This window comes from Dermacentor variabilis, chromosome 1 (assembly GCF_050947875.1).
Source record: "Dermacentor variabilis isolate Ectoservices chromosome 1, ASM5094787v1, whole genome shotgun sequence".
NCBI lineage: Eukaryota > Metazoa > Arthropoda > Arachnida > Ixodida > Ixodidae > Dermacentor > Dermacentor variabilis.
In genome coordinates, this window is record NC_134568.1 from 42,429,683 (window position 1) to 42,442,340 (window position 12,658).

General features: G+C 43.7%; 1 pseudogene; it reads left to right on the top strand.

Moving 5' to 3' along the window:
• LOC142572579 (uncharacterized) overlaps positions 1 to 5,997 on the top strand; it is a 48,761-nt pseudogene extending 42,764 nt beyond the window's left edge.
• Positions 5,998 to 12,658: the final 6,661 nt, after the last annotated feature.

Consider the following 12,658-nt stretch of genomic DNA (forward strand, 5'->3'; position numbering starts at 1 on the left):
CAGGTACAACCACGGGCGTCAGCGCCGAGTTCCCAACAGATCGTACCAGCGGTGCGATCCAAACACAGGCAATCTGGTAAATCATCGTCAGAACGTCACCTTCCCAATTCACCGACTAAAATTCGTAAATTGCAATATGTGCCGCAAGGCAACTAGGAAGAAGTTAATTGGGGATCTTCTGGCAATAATTCCATTATGCATCTTGATTTCGCGTGCGCGTGATCTCCGCCTCTTCGAGTAATCCAGCTAAGGGAGTAGAATTGTCCTATCTACCACAGGCAGTTTATCAAAATTTCTGTATCCTCGAAAAAGAACACCCCCTACTAAAACGAAGCGTTTGTAGCACACTCACAGTGCACGCTCTCGTTAGCTTTCTTTTTTTTTCTTTGCGCGCGCGGATTGGAGGACGCACCATCTTAAACGAAGTGCGCCGAATCATGTTAAACGGCGGAATAGGGGTACTCAAGGAGGAAAGAAAGCCTTTAGAACTTGCGATTAGAAGCGTGTGTGTTTTTTCTGTCTTTTTTTTCCATCGGCTTTCTGGTCCAGGTCCTGGCCGTAAGTTCAGACTATTCCTTTACTTTTGCTTGCAGAGGAGACACGTTCACTATATACAGAAAGAAACGATAAGATCCTGGAAACTATGTGCACTCGTGAACCCGGTTTAGGGCTGAGCGGAAATAAAACGAAGTCCAATAGCGCCATCTTGTGTGAATGAGCGAGCGATGAAAAATAATGGAAAAAAAATTCAACGAGACAGGAAGTGCTGAAACTTTTCAATAGTTCGACACATGCCGGAAGTTCCACCGGCGACGCTCTTTTCCGCAACCTTTTAGAGGGACTACGTTTTGGTTTCGAAAGTTGGGGATTCCGGCGATCCCTCGCAAAGGCCGAGAGAAGAGTTACGTTTACCAGAGAAAGCATTAACTAAGAGCGGGAGCAGAGACAACTTCCAAAGATGTGAAGCACTTCTTGGTCTCTGAAGCTTAGGATGACCAAGTGACGAAGGAAGCTGTTTCTTATAGGTGAGCTTCCTGTACGTAGCCTCTTTTTGAAAGTTGTCCTGAGCTGTAGAGCACGACAACCATGACTGCAAACAAGAGTCTTAAATGAGATACCCGGAACGAATTCAAAGACACAAAAGACTGACACAGGAAAGCACCAATATAGCTTCATGCGACATCTCCACTTATTCGGTGCCGTATGAAGTTCCTTACCTTTGTTTCTGTATCGCCGACGTGGGAGGTGGTTGTAGGTGGCCTCATACAAAATATGTTGTCGTGCCTGACGCGAAACTTTTGTAAGGGCCACCTCTCTAAGACTAAATAGCCTTTGCACTTTCCTGTACCTTTCTTTAAGAAAATAAGAAAAATAAAGAATGAAGGCAAGAATGTTTCAGCGAAAAGAAAGAACAAACATTATTTTCGTGTAAATCTAGCTTCTATTTCTTTATTTGTCGGCAGGAGTTTAATACCGATCGAAAGAATGTAATTGATGTATACGGGATTTATTTATGACACCACTCTGAATTGGGAGCCGCTACTTGAGGCTAATGCTTGTAGAAGAGAACGTGTAATTGAATTAGTGCGCCGGCTGTGTAACAAAAGTACTCGAAAGTAGTGATATGCTAATATTCGAAATTTAGAATAGAAATTGATTAGTCTTTCCTTTTCTGATAATGTTCGATTCTAGAATTCAATGTTGGAAGATGCCGAACATTTGTTTCGTTCGAATACTATGAGTGGCATCAATAGTACTTGCAGTCTACAGGGAAAAATACTGTTGCAGATGGAGAGTCGTCTGAATGATTCTGGTGCTGCGACGCCTTGGTTGTTTGCTCAGACGATACACTTGCTAAATCTCCACATGGAGTAACTCACTTATGCACAGTAGTTACCAATCAATGAGTAAGCATGTGTTGTCTTAAGCAGGTTACGAATTTGCTGTCTCGATTTAGGCAATGCGATTAATGGTTTTGCCAATCTCTGCATGCTCGGGTTGTTTCAATACGATGCGTCGTGCTGTAGTATTACCCTTTGCTCCGTCCAACGAGCACTACATTCTACTACATGCATCTTCGAAGTGCAATTACCGTCAGTTTTCATTACTGTCATTATCATCCTGCGCCACATATGAAAGTATTTTCCTTTTTTTCTCATTTATGAGCTTCTCAGCTGACCTAACATCCATTTATAAACGGCATCACATGCATGAAATAAGGCCAACATGAGTTCACCCCAAAAGACTGCAGTATTATATGATTTCTTTTTTTAGAGAGGAGGGGGGGACGGGAAGGGGGATGTTGGGAATAGCCGATATTCGAACTACGAATTCCTAGGTCGTCCTTCTCAAATATTCTATTGGTTCTGATGAGAAAGTTTGCCCATTCCGACTTCCCTATACTGAAATGTAAAAAGCAACAATGTTGATGATTCATGAGTTTTATGTTTGTATGAACCAGGAATTTGTCTGTATTCTTTATTATTATATAGTTATCTTAATTTATTATTTTTCCAGAATATACCGCTGGCAAGTCATACGCTGTCTACCCCTGCTAGAAATACGGGGACTACTTTTTTGTCGTTGCCTGTCGACTTCGGGGGTTTACACGTATGTACTATAGGCTCAAGTATGTCGGCTAGATTTCAGGCTGAAGTAGCCTAATGCAGAAACTTTTCTAAAGCTCTAGATTCAATTCTCAGCAGTTCGCCCAACCCCTATTGATTCCTCCTCCAGATTCTTTCTTCTTTTCGCTATTTTTCTCATTGGCGTTGCTGTCCCAACTATTGCGTTGTCCCGAAAAAATGGCGTTGGGCTAGTTGGTGGTCATCGCAACTGAACATGTTGAGCACGGGGAAAACAGTACGGAGAAGAAGGTGTACATGTAGAACCTCGTAGGGTAGGGTCACATACACACTGAAAACGATCGGGCAAGAATTGGGTAGCTCAAAATAAAATACAAAAGAATTCGAACAAAAGTTTGAGAAATTGTAGATTAGAATCAAATTATAAGAAAGATTTTCGTGTATACGAAATAATTAAAATAATCAAATACATAAAAATGTGAAAGCGAAATTAAGGACTGGTGAAAAAATAAACATTAGGGCATAATTTAGCTTGTAATGCAAATGGAAACTACACCAAAATCATAGATGGCATCACCTTCCCGACACTGTGCCCAAGTGTTGATGCGCCTTAATGATGACAGATACCCGGCGTGGTTGCTCAGTGGTTACGGTGTTAGGCTGCTGAGGTCGCGGGATCGAATCCCGGCCACGGCGGCCGCATTTCGGTGGGGGCCAAATGCGAAAACAACCGTGCACTTAGATTGAACTGCACGTTAAAGAACCCCAGGCGATCAAAATTACCGGACTCCTCCACTACGGCGTGCCCCATAATCAGAAAGTAGTTTTGGCATGTAAAAGTCTATAATTTAATTTTTAATGATCCCAAATAAGGAACAGTCGTGGATAATGCGGGAAGACGAAGTAATATTTTAAGGTGATGGAAATATGTGACCAGAAATTGAATAATATATATATATATATATATATATATATATATATATATATATATATATATATATATATATATTCCTTTTTTTTGCAGCACCGTTTTTTCTACATGGAGAACAAGAGTGGTGGCTTGATCTCGCGCGTTGAATGGAGCACAGCGGGGAGGAAGTGCGCCGTCTTCCATCACGCGCAAGGGAGCAGGGGGGGGGGGGGGGAGGGGAGGAAGGTGGCGGGCGTTCTTTTCCGGCCGCGGCTGCACGAGTCCTATATTGAAAGTAATCTGTGGTGTGTACGAAGCCTAGGCAAGATCAAATCAAATGGGTCGCGAAGCTTCGGGCGAAAGGCAGTCCACAACCAACCAAATGAGCAAGGGGGATTATGGTGGCAGCGAAGCGGCGACTAGGTGTGGGGGGAACAAGCAGTGTAAATGAAAAGTGTTTTAAATAAAAGCAAGACACCAGTTCTCTTGCAATAAAACACATTGTGGGGCTAGTTGGTGCATAGCTCTAAAAAAAATGAAGCGCCAACGGTAACGGCACACATAGAAGAAACAAAAAGACAGGACAAGGCGCTTGTCCTGTCTTTTTGTTCCTTCTATGTGTGCCGTTACCGTTGGCGCTTCATTTTTTCGAAAACCAGTTCTCTCAACCAAAATAATATTCGTTATCAATTTTATATACATTTCGCGAGCAAGAAACAAATAGTACTCTTTACCACTTTTTCAGTGTCCCTTAAAAAAATTTAAGTGGAAGCGCTCTGAATGGGAACTGACCAAGATATGCGCAGCATGATATGGCGGTCGCCATGATGCATTATGTGTTATGTTATGTTATGCGTGTGTTATGCGTTATAATGATGTGTGTGGGGTTATCTATAGTTACTTTATATATGCGTGAGGAGTACGAGCAGGGAGACGCAGACATTTACATTGCCGAACATATACATTAGGCAGCACGCCGACCATCACATAAGACTACGCATATCTTCGACAGTTTCCGTTTAGGCAGGTACCACTTAATTTACTGTCGCGATGCCCGGCGCGGCACAACCAAAGCGTTAATGAATATGAGGAGGCTTCGCGTGCATGCGCAATTAATGCGCGAGTGGCGCATCCTCTCGTTTTGGGTTCCCTTTAGTCACATTCCCTCCTCACTGATCGTGAGTTAACCACGGCGTCCCGCACTGCTTGCTATCCCCCCTTTAGTTTAGACCTTTTCAACGGGCGAAGAGCAAAGGGCGCTCGGCGAGCCTTTCCTTTATGTGGCGACAGTGCGTGCGAGATCGTCGAATAACTACTGTGTAGCGTTTCGGTGTCGCGGTAATTACAGTACTTATAGAAACGTAAATTCCTCTTGGCTGCGAAAACATGGGAGTTCCGTGCATCCCCAGCCACGGTGTATGTATGTGTTGCGAATTGGCGGCAGCGGCAGCATCGAAGAAGCATCGTCAAAGTAACAACCTGCCTTTTCGCAGGTCAGTATTTCTATACTTAGTACTTTTTTCCCCTATTGCTGCTGCTGCTGCTGCTGCCAAATTGTTACCATGTCCTGCAATGTGATATGCGCCGCTTGTGAGCTAACGCTTACTGTTTCAGACTCTATCATTGAATGTGGAGACTGTACTTCTAAATTTCACACCGGGAAATGCTCCGCAATCTCGAACCCGACGATTAGGTCGAAGGGAGATGCGTACCGCCTGACTCGGCGCTGCACGTCCTGTAGACGGCAGAAATTACGTGTGCAACCTAACAAATCTAGTGATGATTCTGACGCGCAAGACGGGCGGCAGTTGTTAATGACCATTAACGGAAAGCTTGACCAGCTGTTGCCACTCCGAGAGGTAGTTGAGGGCATTCAAGACACTTTACAATTTCTGAGCGAACAGTACGATGAACTGCAACAACGAACGGAGCGAAATGAAAATGAGATCAAGGATCTAAAACGCAGAACCGAAATAGTTGAAGGAAACGAGAGTGACGTCAATCAGCTTCACGCTGAAATTGACCAACTTGAATGAAGGAGCCGCCGCTTAAACATGGAATTTCGTGGGATTCAACACTCTGAAAAAGAACACCTGCTCGAAAAGCTAAACGCAGTAGCCTTGCAGTTCGAACTTCCACAGCTCTCTGAAAATGACGTTGTTTCAGTTCACCGGCAGCCGTCAAAAGAAAGAAAAGATACCGGGTATAATCTGTCGCTTCGCGAAACAAGCAGATAGGGATCGCTGGTGGAAAAGCAGAAAGACGTTGCGTGAATCGAAAGACGATGTATTCCTGCTTGAAAATGTTGCGAAAAGGAGCCGCGATTTGCTCTTTCAGACAAAGATACGGGCGAAGCGAGCGAACTACAGATATGTGTGGCACAGCAACGGCCGCGTTCTTGTCCGAAAAGCCGACGGTGAACGCGCAGTAGCTGTTTCTACCGAGAGGGATCTTGATAAACTCGCTTAAAAACAGTTCTTGATAACGATGGCTTGCGCAAGTGGGGAGACTTACGTATTGCCACAAGTATTCAGTCAGCATTTAGGCAAAAAATTTCAGCAATCCTTTAAATGCTTTCATCTAAACATCCACTCAGTTTCTAAAAGGAAAAGCGACTCCTTGTTTTTTGAACAGCTAGGGCAATCATTTGATACGATACTGTTAACAGAAACATGGTCAATGAACGATGCGGATATTTTCCTTATCCCAAATTATAGTACGTTCTACTTGACTCAGTCATACTCTCGAGGAGGCGGAGTTTCCATCCTGGTAAAGGAAGTATTCGAGTGTGATTTACTGCCCGAACTTTCCGCAACAACAACTGACTATGAAATTCTAGCAATAAAAATGCATAACGCCATTATTATAGTGTGTTATCGCCCTCCCAATGGCAGCGTTAGCAATTTTTTCGATAAATTAGAAGAAATGTTTGAGTTTGTTAATAAAAATCGGCTTGATTTAATTTTCGGCGGGGACATCAATAGTAATATGATGAAAAACGATTCCCAAACTTTACAATTGGATATTTTACTGAAAATGAATGGTTTAATGAATATAATAGACTTGCCCACTAGAGTTACTGAATATTCATCATCCTTAATTGATATTTTTTTTTCACAAATATCATCCCTGATAAAGTTAAGGCGGGTGTATTTGCCTATGACCTCAGTGACCACTTGCCTATATTTATTTGCGCCAAAGGGCACGTTCGGGAGAAAGTAACGCAGCCAATGCACCAGATGCAAAAAATAACCCCACGCAATTTGTCTATATTTCGGGGACAAATAGGAAGTGCCTGTTGGGAAGATGTATATAAATCCAACGAAGCAAATGGGGCCTATGAAAAATTTCTTCACATTGTCAAATCGATATATGAATCTATAGCTTTCCCTCAGTGCGCGTTAAGCCAAGCAAAAAAGTTCGGAAACCATGGATTAACTCTGAGCTTCTCAGACGAACCGCGCATAAAAATGTTCTCTATGGCAAGTTTATTTCAACTAAAGATATCGAATTATTCCGCCAATTTAAAGTGTGCCGTAATCGCCTCGATAAAGATATAAAAAAGGCTAGGCAAGAATATTTTGCAAATTTCTTTGCAACTGCTGCTGGATGCTCTGAGATTATGTGGAAAAGGCTCAGCTCTGTATTAAGGCATCATCCGCCTATTAGTAAAGTTCTTAAATTAGATATTAATGATATTGAATTATCTAGGAAGCGGCTTGCAGATACATTTAATACATATTTCGCAAGCGCAGGTAATACGCCTATGCTACCAAATGATCTTAGTAATATTCCGGTTAATAGCAACACTATTTTCCTTAAACCTGTAGATGAAAACGAAGTAAGCCACATAGTTAAAAAACCTAAACGGCAGCAGTGCGAAAGATAATGAATGACGGGTTACAGATAAAACCTTTAAAATACGTTGTTGATATTCGGGCTCCATGGATTGCATATATTTTCAACCTTTGTCTCAGTCAAGCTATTTTTCCCTGTAAAATGCAAGAAGCACGCATTAGTGTCCTATATAAAAAAGGTGACAAAAATGACATGAGCAACTATCGTCCAATATCAATTCTCCCTATGTTCTCGAAGGTACTTGAAAAAATAATTTTAAATCGGCTTATGGAGATTGAGCAAAAACATAAACTTCTAAATGAATGCCAATTTGGCTTTCGCAAAGGCCTCAGCACGGAGTGTGCCTTACTTGCTCAGAACGAGCTAATCTCAAGGGCAATTGATGAGGGAAAACTGGTTCTGGGGTTGTTTGTAGATTTTACAAAAGCATTTGATTGTGTCAATCATTCACTTCTCATTAGGAAACTCCTACGTTATGGTTACCGCGGGAAGGCTGCATCCCTCATCACATGTTATCTAGAACACCGCAAGCACAGGGTCGGTATTAATGATGAACTCTCTAGTCCACTGCCCGTTTCTTGTGGCGTGCCACAAGGCAGTATTTTGGGCCCTTCCCTCTTTAATTTATATATTAATGATATCATTAGTATCAGTATCAAGGCAAACTATATAATTTACGCCGATGATACTAGCATATTCCTGATAAGAAAGTCGGCGGATGAATTAGTTGAGGAAGCAAACTTAATTCTTAAAAAATTGCATGAATGGACACGTAAAATTGTCTTAAAATAAACAAACAAAACAAAATGAATAATTTTTCGAAGCAAAAATAAAAGCCTAATAATTAATACGCTTATATTGCTAAATTCAACGCCTATCGATATAGTTCCGTACTTCAAAACTTTAGGTATTATCTTTCAAGAAAACTTATCATGGGATATGCATGTAAATACCTTGGAGACGAAATTATCTCAAATAATCGGGCTTGTTTACCGTAACCGTCATATACTGCCAACAAAAATAATGATGCTGATTTTCAACATACTGTTTCTTTCTAGTCTAAACTACTGTCACTTACTTTGGGCTGCTACCACACAGCGAAATCTGGAAAAACTTTATGTACTGCAAAAAAAATACTAAGAGTCGTAGAAAATGTTCCAAAATATGTTCATACACGTGAATTTTTTTTATAAAATACAATGTAATGCCAATTTCCAGTATGTACGATAATCGACTCTGTAGAGCGTACAAACAAGAAATAAAAAATGGAGCCAGCTTTCTAAGAACACTAGCGGATTTAAAAATCAACATTGCAGCATATACGACAAGGTCCAGAGAGATTTGGAAAGCAGAAACCGTCAGAACGACATACGGACAACAAGCTATTCGTAACAACCTGCCAAGCTTACTGAATAAATTACACAACGAAACCACCGGATTGGAAAATACCTCTTTTAAAGCTCTGTATAGTTATTTCTGCCTGCACTAGATTGTTTCCCTGGCGTTCGCAAATTTTTCCTTATCGAAACCAACTAGTCCCATTGTATAGCTTATATTCTTGGTTTTTCATTTGTTTGGTTTGTATGAGAAATGTTATTGTTACAGCTTGTGTTATGATTATCTCTTTCTCACCCTCGTGTTTTTTTGAAGAGCTGCGATACCGTCGTGCCTATCATTGTTTTTTATCCTTATTGGTTAGATGTTTTTTACTATGACCTGTTAGAGCACATCTTTTTTTTTCTTCATTTGCTTAGCATGGTTCACGATGCTCAATATTGTGTAAATGACATTTGTAAACAATGATGTACTACCTTTGTGCGCGCAAACGCCAGTGCGGGGGCCTGCGGCTTCGTCAAGCTGTCCATGTGGCAGCTTTTTCTGCATGTCCCTTGCGTCATGTACTGATGCAAACAAATAAACATCATTGTCATTGTCAAACTATTTTGTGCGCATCGATCTGTACTCGACGAAGAGCAGAGGGGTCTCTGAAATTCTAGCGTTAATTGGAAAGTCTCACTATCTGATCGCCTGGCACAAGAACTAAACTACAGGAATGCTCGTGTGCTGTCTACCTCATGCAACCCCGGAACATCTAAGCTCTATTCATTACAACATTTTTGCATCAGCCACCGTCATCGTTCTCACGCATTTGAAATCTAGTAGACCTGAAATCCCTATGCTATGCCTACGTTCGCCTCCTCTAGGAGGCGGATCGCGTTACTCAACACAGCGATCAGAGGGGTGGGCAAATCAGTACGATATATATTCAAGCTTTGTGCTTCGGCATTCACTTTTTTGCCCTACGATGCAAGAATACCCAAAAGGTATTGCATAAAATGAACGCGATGGTATTCAAGAGGACACAATTTTCCTAAAACGGGTGAGAGCGTCACTGAGGGAAGGGCGAAACGACCGAATAAAAAGTAATCGGTTGTCATCCGCTTCTTTCACAAAAACAAAAAAATTGGAGGACGCTTAAGCTTCGCCTTCAAGAGTGGAACGCGATAGCGTTATCGCACCCCGTTCACACCGCCCACTCATTCACTTGGCATGCTCTTGAGTCACACAAAGACGAAACATGCGCCTGAGCAAGCCGAACGAACCTAAGAACTCGGTGTCTCGGAGGGAGATACGATCTACGCGAGCCAAGCGTCGTAATTTGCACGGTCAGCCGGGCCGCGACGCGTCATGAAGGCGGACGCGATCATGGGGCTGACGCCTCGATGGGATCGTCCTGTAGAAGCGGGCGAGTGGCGCGCCAGCTGTCGGCGTAGCGCCGTACGTTGCGAGGAGGGGGTCTTCTGTGTTTGCCGCAAGATGGCTCTGGGTGCGCGCCAGGCGCAGAAGAAATGTAGCGGCAACGTACTGCGCTACGCGTTTAACGGCTACTTCTGTAATTTACATGCTCATAATTACCGATATACACCGCAGTATAACTTTCTACGGCACGTTTCTAAGGCAACACCGCATTCACTAGAGGCGATTTTGTCCCGCATTGAAGCATCGAACTCATGGTTGAGTGGTAGCGTGTCCGTCTCACACTCCGGAAACCCTGGTTCTATTCCCATTCAGCCCTTCTTGCATTTTGTTTTTATTTATAAATAGCGTTCCGCCATTTTTTTCTCTCACGGCCAACGCCGCCGACGCTGACGACACCGGCTTTTCTGCGACACGAGCTCCTTAACGCTATCGCGTTGAAAGAGAAAGAGACAGTGGTGAACGCCATCATATAAGCCCTCGCGTGGCCATGCCGCATGCTCGGCTCATGCGCCATAGAAGAAGCACGTCTATAGCCAAGCTGCCTCCATGGCCTCGGACGCTGCGCCAGTCTGCAGCCGGTCGCTCGACCACTCGACAAGTGTGATACACACTGTACCGTATGCTGTTGTTGCTAACGAAAACTATTTTATTTGTGGGAGGAAATCACGTCCTACAAACTTGGTAGTCAGCATCACGTGGGAATTGTCCTCCGACTATCTTCCCAGCGTGGCTCTCACATTTTATTCTTGCGCGTGGCAAATAGCATGTTGTCTACTGCAGTCATAAGAGTGCTGACGTGTTCAGAAAGCTTGATCCGGTCTTCGGCGTCAGTTTTGGACGTCAAATGGTCTAGGTCATCTTCCGTGCCAAAGTGCGGTGGAAAGGCAATCTGGGCCGGATGGCACCAGGGATGCTTTTCCAACCACCAGGAGATTCGCGATGACATGCATTCAAGAAGCTGGCACAACGTACACATTAGGGCGATCGGCCGAAGAATAGACAGCTTGTTCTACGGCTTTAATGGTTTCCGTATTGGCACAACTTCGACATGCTCCCATGATTCAGGCAGTACTCCAGTCGTCCAAATTACATTAAGCAAGTCAAGCAGCCACTGCAGCGCAGAGCCATCACTGTTCATGAGCACTTCATAAGAGATCCCATTTAGACCTGCGGTATAATTCCTGATAGCTGTTTTGGAATCTGACACTATGATTTTCACCCCTTTTTGAGTCAAAGCTAGGGCTATGTCCACCTCCTCTGCAACCTCCACACTGTTTTGCGGGGTACTGCAGCTCTTTGAGTTCTCACCGTTAGCCTGTGTCGTCACTGAGACAAAACCTGGTCTGCTTTCATATTCTGCTGCATCCGTGTAGAACACCCCTTGCTGTTTATCTAGTGATTTTTGTAACGCTTTAACCTTGTCTTTCCTCCTGTCATGGTGGTGACTGGGATGCATATTCTTCGGGAGTGGTGGTGTGCGTATCCTGTCTCTGATTTGTGACGGGATGGATCCCGTGTTTCTTACTTTGTTGTTAGTTTTGTATCCTAGTTTCGCTAGAATTCTCAGACCACCTCTGCTTCGCATTAGCGCTCAACATATTGGAGAAAGGACCAATTCCAGAAGAATTAGTGAACCTTATATGGACTCCTGCCCACGAAGGCTTGCCCGGCAATGAGAAAGCGCATGCATTGGCCCGAGAGCTTATTTACCGGTCCACCAATGCAGCCTCTACAGCCAGGGAGCCCCTACAAGAAGAGGAAGGTATAAACACTTGCAGCGAAATTCTCGATTATTATAGAATGGGAAGGAAAACACTGCCAGAGGCGCATAAGAAACTAAGTAAGCAAGAAGAGATAACATGGAGGCAACTCCAAGCGGGGGTGATCTGCAACCCCTACATTCTGAAGAGATGGCACGATAGCATTGAGGACATGAGTTGCAAACAAAGGCGGACATGATCCACATACTATGGACATGTCCTAGATACAATAAACCAGATAGGGATAGACAATCCTGGGAGACTTTAATGACCAGCTCGAAGGAAGATGACCAAAGAGAAGTCATCCGCATGGCCCTGGACACCGCTGAGCTCCAAGGAGCATCAGCCAGCTGAAAGGGGAGGAGGAAGCCGAAGAGACAGGAAGACTCTTGCCTCCTCGGGGCTCTTTTTGCGGGTGCAAATAAACGTTATTTCTCTCTCTCTCTCTCTCCCATTTAGACCTGGCGCCTTGCATACTTTTGCCTGGTCAATGGCTGCCTAGAGTTCCACCATTGTTAACAGGGCTTGCTTGCATGCGTTTCATGTCTGACTGACTGGGAGTGGCGCCAACTTCCGGGTAAAGCAATACGGACAGCTGAATTCTGACAGGCCTGATCGTACGCTGGGTAAAACGCCCTGGATACTACTGGTGCGAACTGGCTCGGGGTACACCCAGAACACAGACATGTACTGGCTGCTGGGTGCGGCGTGCGAGCGCCTAATTCCATACTCTGGAACATTCGTCAGATCGAGGCGGACAAAAAAGATGGGCCCAGCAACGCGCA